Raw genomic sequence first — 7500 nt, forward strand, 5'->3', positions numbered from 1 at the left:
AAGGAGGAGGAGGATGCAAAGGAGGAGGAGGAGGAAAGGGAAGGAGGCGAAGGAGGAGGGAAAGGGAAGGAGGCGAAGGAGGAGGAGGAGGAAAGGTAAGGAGGCGAAGGAGGAGGAGTAAAGGGAAGGAGGCGAAGGAGGAGGAGGAAAGGGAAGGAGGCGAAGGAGGAGGAGGAGGAAAGGGAAGGAGGCGAAGGAGGAGGAGGAGGAAAGGAATGGAAAGAGACCGGGGAACGACGCCGCGGTAACTTCTTTTCATTTCGATGTATATTTCTGGACGTTGGTGTTTGTTTATTTGTTGCAGTCGCACTAACAACGCTGATTTGAATTTGTGAGCAGAGGGGAGAGAAAGAAAAGGAGGAAGAGGGGAAGGCGAGGAGCCAAGGGGAGAGGAGAAAGAAAAGGAGGAAGAGGGGAAGGCGAGGAGCCAAGGGGAGAGGAGAAAGAAAAGGAGGAAGAGGGGAAGGCGAGGAGCCAAGGGGAGAGGAGAAAGAAAAGGAGGAAGAGGGGAAGGCGAGGAGCCAAGGGGAGAGGAAACGACCACGACGGCTTTAGTGTTTTAATTGTGAGAGTTATTAGCAGAGATTAACAAAAGACACGGGACATCAGATTTAAAACGATGAAGAGGAAGGAAAGAAGGAGGAGATGAAGATGTGACAGCGAGCTGGCCTTCCGACTAGCAAGGGGTTGTGGGTAATTCCTTGAAACCCCCCCCCCCCCCCCAAAAAACAAGCCGCTGTGCACACAAGACGGATCTGATTATCTGATTATTAAAAAAAGAAAGAAAAGGAAATAAGATTCGCAGCGTCGAACAGGTGGCACGTTACGAGCTGGCATTTGGAGAGCGGCCAAAAAAAGATGGCGGCCAACGGCGTGGCGGCCTTTATTTTCCGCATGTCGGCTGCACTTCTTTCCGCGCTCCAGGACGTCGCTTTTTTCCTTCTTTCCTGGAGAGAGATTTTTTTTTTTTTTTTTTTCCGTCTTTTCTCTCCGACGCTCTCTTTGTTTTCCGGGGAAGAGACGAAGCTTCCATGATGTCCGGAGTCTAAAGCTTCGGGGAGTGTTTTGACAAAATCCTGCAGAAAAGGAGCCGCGGACGTTCTTCACGCCTGTTCTCGACCAAAAGGAGATTTTCGGTGCTTTTTTCTGCAGTTGTCATGTACCTCCGTGTGACTTAATAAAGTATTAATGAATGTGTAATCGCAGCACCTTAAAGTCAACGCTTCTGCTCTCCGTCGTCTCTTCTCTTCACATTTTCAGGATGTCTGGCTTTTTTTTTTTAAAGCACATTTACATTCGTTCAATTGCACACAAAAAAAAAACACATCGCTTCACATTAAATCATAAAATTGGCGGGACGAGCCGGTATCTCACTGGAATATATTTCTGGCCGACCGGCTATTCGCTTTCATTTGATTTCTTTGGCCTTCACGACCAGCGGAGGCGCTCCTCCGCGCTGACCAACAAGCAAACAAACAAACAAACAAAAACAGCCTCAAAGACACATTTTTGGCATCCTGAAGCTTGACGTGGTTAAACATTAGAGTCCAGCGGGTTCTAACCCGAGTCCTGGCAGCAGCAGAAAGTTCTGCTCCTCTTATCGGACCACCTGCATCTTCTCAGAGGGCGACGCGTCTGCTGGTCGCCAGTTACACATTTTAATGGTCTCGCTTCACGGTTGACAGAAAAGTCCCTTTTTGCTCCTTTTAAAGATCGGCCAAGGACCAAGAAGGACTTCTCACCTCTGGAGGTCCAGACAAAGTAATTAAACTGAGGCTGTTACGCTTAAATAAAACCACAGGCGCCGGACATTGTGAAATACACTTTTAGTTTGTGGTTTCCTGCATCTCAAAAGCTGCATCTTCCTATTTCTCCTTCTTCTATATTTCGATCGTCTCCAATCGTATTTGATTTGCCGTCCACGGGCGAGTTAATCACTTCCCGATCTCGTCTTATTGTTTCAGAAGAACGAATGCGGTCGCATCACATATCGTGACATAAATAGCAGAGCCAGAGGGATGCAGGTTTTCATATCAGGTGAGTCGTCCACTTGACACCGCTCAATGTGCATTATGACCTCCAGACATTCAAATAGCGACAAACTAGGAGGGCTTTTATTTTGGTGAAAAAAGACGAGATACCTTCTCAATCTTCTCCCGTTTCTCGGGTTGAATTTCATACGTCTTCTTCCTCAGACTAGCTTGAGCTCAGAGAATGCATTTTCAAGGTAAACCTCTCTGAATCGCAGGCTTACAACGAGCGCCGGGTTTCTCCCGATAACATCTGGACTTTTGAAAAGCCGAGCCCCTCACACACAGACTGGATCCTCGGCGAGGCGGATTGAGCAAGGCAGCAGCACCAATCAAAACCTGCAGCGAGGTGACCTCACGTTGGTGACCTCACGTTGGTGACCTCACGTTGGGGTTATCATGTTGGTGATCTCACGTTGGTGACCTCACGTTGGGGACCTCACGTTGGGGACCTCACGTTGTTGACCTCACGTTGGTGAACTCACGTTGGTGAACTCACGTTGTTGACCTCACGTTGTTGACCTCACGTTGGTGATCTCACGTTGGTGACCTCACGTTGTTGACCTCACGTTAATGATCTCACGTTGGTGACCTCACGTTGTTGACCTCACGTTGGGGACCTCACGTTGTTGACCTCACGTTGGTGACCTCACGTTGGTGACCTCACGTTGGTGATCTCACGTTGGGGACCTCACGTTGTTGACCTCACGTTGGTGACCTCACGTTGGTGACCTCACGTTGGTGATCTCACGTTGGTGACCTCACGTTGGTGACCTCACGTTGGTGAACTCACGTTGGTGAACTCACGTTGGGGACCTCACGTTGTTGACCTCACGTTGGTGACCTCACGTTGTTGACCTCACGTTGGTGATCTCACGTTGGTGACCTCACGTTGGTGACCTCACGTTGGGGATCTCACGTTGGTGATCTCACGTTGGTGATCTCACGTTGGTGACCTCACGTTGTTGACCTCACGTTAATGACCTCACGTTGGTGACCTCACGTTGGTGACCTCACGTTGGTGACCTCACGTTAATGACCTCACGTTGGTGACCTCACGTTGGTGACCTCACGTTGTTGACCTCACGTTGGTGACCTCACGTTGGTGACCTCACGTTGTTGACCTCACGTTGTTGACCTCACGTTGGGGACCTCACGTTGGTGACCTCACGTTGGTGACCTCACGTTGGTGACCTCACGTTGTTGACCTCACGTTGGTGATCTCACGTTGGTGACCTCACGTTGTTGACCTCACGTTGTTGACCTCACGTTGGTGACCTCACGTTAATGACCTCACGTTGGTGACCTCACGTTGGTGACCTCACGTTGTTGACCTCACGTTGGTGACCTCACGTTGGTGACCTCACGTTGTTGACCTCACGTTGTTGACCTCACGTTGGGGACCTCACGTTGGTGACCTCACGTTGTTGACCTCACGTTGTTGACCTCACGTTGGTGACCTCACGTTGGAATGAATACATCCCAGTTGCGGAGCGGGGAGATGCCATGTTGTCCACTGACGTGCGGGCGGCTGTCGCAGGGTGATATATTTAGTAAAAATAAAAAGGTTAAAACAAAGAAAAGAAGCAAAATCCAAACTGCAAAATGTCAGACTTTTTTTTATTTTTTTTTGCTGAATGAATTACTCAGAGAGATGAATTGATAATCAATAACGTTGGCCGTTCTTTGTTCTGTCGCGGACTAATTAGTCCGCGTTGAAAGGAGTGAATTTAGCATTTGACACGTGACCCGAGTGGGTCACCGCATCGACCGGCCGTCCATCAAAGAAGCCGTTTATATTGTTTAAACTCCAAATCTCACACCGTGTGATCATGTGACCTGCCGAAGAAGACGTTTAGGCATGTGGAGAAAGCTCAAGAAAATATAAATAACATTATTCTCGTTTTTTGCAGTCCTTGATTTAAGTTTTCGGCTCGAGTCGTCATAACTTTAAAATACAATTTGTTGTGCAAGACCCTGAAATGTAGATTGAATATCGATCAAATGTTGAATGTTTATATTATCATGAAGGAGGTAAGCAAACAAATCCTCCCTTAATAAATGATTCACACCTTTTACACGTCTTTATTCGCTCTGAATAATGAAAGAAAGGAAATCATTACGAGTTCTTTAATGCACTTTAAAGGCCCGAAGAGATTTTGTTGTTGTCTGTCTTTTGTCTGCATCCTCCCTGCAAGGCCACTTGAGTGCTGTTCCTCTCCTTCACTGGTGGATTTATACTTGCAGGTGTTATCTGTTGGCACTTAAATAACAAAAAGTCCAAACGGATAAAAGTTTGTCCGGGCCTCGGTCGAAAAAAGAGCTGCAAGACTTTGAAGCGACGGCTCCTCTGATGAACGAAGCGGGGCCGGGTATAAGGAATATAAAGTGTCGATTAAAGTGACATCGAGTGGAGCCTTCGCTCCTGGTTTGGCTGTGATTTTTCTATTCCCTGCTTAAAAGGGTTCTTACGCTACGGGCCGGTAAACAAAATGGGCCGCGGTCCGATAAATGGTCCCCATAAGGCAAGGAGTGGGACTACTTTCTCTTTAAATGGCTCCGGCAAAAAGGTTACGGCGAGTTTTAAAACCACTGATGCTAAACTGGAAACCTTTTTACCTATTTTTTAATATCTTTCACTCGACACTATAACGAATAAAAAAACGTGCCGCGCAGGTTTTAAAACAGGTTTTTAAACCGATTTAACGGCTTTAGTTGGACGTGTGTTCAATGTCGAGGTTACGATCAATAGCATCAAGAGCATTGTAGGTTAGGAATATTAAAGTCAACTGTTCAAATAAATACTTGGACTGTACAGACCCCGCTGCAGTAAAATGAAAGGTTTTTCTAATGGTACTCTGGCGCTCGGAGACAGTACCGCTTTTGTCCACAGGGGCCGCCAAACTCCACACTGAATGAAAGTTCTTTGCGGGTTTACTTTAAAGACGGAGCCATCAAAGAAAAGAAGGAGTTTGAAGCTCTTTCTTACCTCTGCACCCCGGCGTGACATGTCAGATTCTAGGTTTATGAAAGTTGTAGAATTTTCTGATGTTCGGGGATTCCGACAAGCGCTCGATTTGAATACCAACGCCTCGGTTCGGGGTGAATTTTACAGGGGTGAGAATGTGCGATGTCCTCTTTAGGGACGAAAAAAACAAAAAAAAAAACAAAACAAGTTGTGTCAAAGTCTATTTCTAAAGGGAAACAGGAGGGAAAGAAAGTGACTTTGAAAATCCGACAAAACCCGGCCTTCAGTCTGGACTACGCTACCGGGCATAAATCTGGTTTCGGGATGGAAGGGGGGGGGGGGGGGGGGGGGGGGGTTCTCCTGCTGGTTCTCCTGACGTGCGGCGAATGAAAAGCAGTCACACGGCCGGTGGATTCAGGCCCGAGCTGATTTCATTCAGTCAAACGTGATATATTGCGGAGCTTTTAATACCTCGTTGTAATCAATGCAAAGGGAGCGCCTGAGGGGAGACGACCGAATATGTGATGATGTTCTTCTGGCTGCCCGACAGAGAAACACCCGAAGCCCCAGTCGGGTCCTAGGGGGGTGAATAATAATACAGGTTCATAAGTACAGACGTCATGATTCAGTAAGAAAGTGCAAAACAATAGCAAAAAAAGAAGAAATCTCCCTCTCAGTGTTAAAAGAAATCCTGGATCTTTTATTCCCCCGGAAAGCGGCGGCCGAGTTTTCCACCAGACGTGATTGAAATCGGTGACCGAGTTTCTTCAAATGTCGTGCAAAACAAAAACAAACAAACAAACTAATTAGACCAAACGTAACCTCGTCGGTGTGGGTGTAACAACTGCGAGCGGAGGAGGAGCACGCGAGGGAGTCTGGGAAACGTTAAAAAAAAACACCCTGTATTTTATAGTGTTGCTTTTTAAATGGAGTTTTTTTTTTTTAATGGGTTTTACTTTAAAAAGTACTGCTCCCGAAAAACATTTAATGACTTGACTGTTTTAGCTCTGTGTTGTTGTTTCTTGGGCCTTTGCCCGTTCCAATGTAGCAGCCTGTGTATCTGACGTATATGCAACCCAGTGAAATGCAAAAAAAAAGCAATACAACACAAACAAAATCAAACAATTTGCCTCGCGGGTCAGAAGCGGACTCGCTTTGGAAGAGAATCGGTTGGCACACAAAAACAGCGAATTGATTCAGACTTTTTTTCCACGAGGTCCTGCCAGCTCTTTGTTCCACCCCACATCGAACCTTTATATCTGTTGAGCTGCGCGGCGCCGTTTGTGTGTGTGTTGTTCTTTTTTTTAACTGGATCCATTCAGCGCCGGTGAGACCGCGAGCCGCCTGCGTCTGCAGAAACCAAAAAAGGAAGACGTGGCCGTGAATCAGATGACGGTATTTTGGCGCAGTGCAGTCAAACTGGGCCCCCGACGCCGACGGAGATGTGGACTCTGAACCAAAACTAGCAACCCTGCAGCAGAAGGGGCCCCGGGAACCACCGCCGTGAGAGGGATTGGCATCCAGAGCGGCAGCGCGGGTTCATGCGGTAGCCGCCAGCTCCCGGCCTGCTGCCACTTAAAACTGTTGTCGGCAAACATCTCCGCTGCGGCTGGAAAGAAAAAGTCTGAAATATCGAGGTTATGAAGCCCACGATGCTGCAGGACTGTGTGAGGGCCGTCACGCTAACGTTTAACGGACATCTAGACCAGAAGTGGCTATTCATGTAATAGCATTCTCTCTCCTGACCACCAGGGGGCGACTCCTCTGGTTGTATAGAAGTCTATGCTTCATGTATTAAAGCTGCATTCTCTCTCCTGGCCACCAGGGGGCGACTCCTCTGGTTGTATAGAAGTCTATGCTTCATGTGTTAAAGCTGCATTCTCTCTCCTGACCACCAGGGGGCGACTCCTCTGGTTGTATAGAAGTGTTAAAGCTGCATTCTCTCTCCTGACCACCAGGGGGCGACTCCTCTGGTTGTATAGAAGTCTATGCTTCATGTGTTAAAGCTGCATTCTCTCTCCTGACCACCAGGGGGCGACTCCTCTGGTTGTATAGAAGTCTATGCTTCATGTGTTAAAGCTGCATTCTCTCTCCTGACCACCAGGGGGCGACTCCTCTGGTTGTATAGAAGTCTATGCTTCATGTGTTAAAGCTGCATTCTCTCTCCTGACCACCAGGGGGCGACTCCTCTGGTTGTATAGAAGTCTATGCTTCATGTGTTAAAGCTGCATTCTCTCTCCTGACCACCAGGGGGCGACTCCTCTGGTTGTATAGAAGTCTAATGCTTCATGTGTTAAAGCTGCATTCTCTCTCCTGACCACCAGGGGGCGACTCCTCTGGTTGTATAGAAGTCTATGCTTCATGTGTTAAAGCTGCATTCTCTCTCCTGACCACCAGGGGGCGACTCCTCTGGTTGTATAGAAGTCTATGCTTCATGTGTTAAAGCTGCATTCTCTCTCCTGACCACCAGGGGGCGACTCCTCTACGGCATCGTCCCATTTC

Source organism: Cyclopterus lumpus, chromosome 15, assembly GCF_009769545.1.
Source record: "Cyclopterus lumpus isolate fCycLum1 chromosome 15, fCycLum1.pri, whole genome shotgun sequence".
Classification (NCBI taxonomy): domain Eukaryota; kingdom Metazoa; phylum Chordata; class Actinopteri; order Perciformes; family Cyclopteridae; genus Cyclopterus; species Cyclopterus lumpus.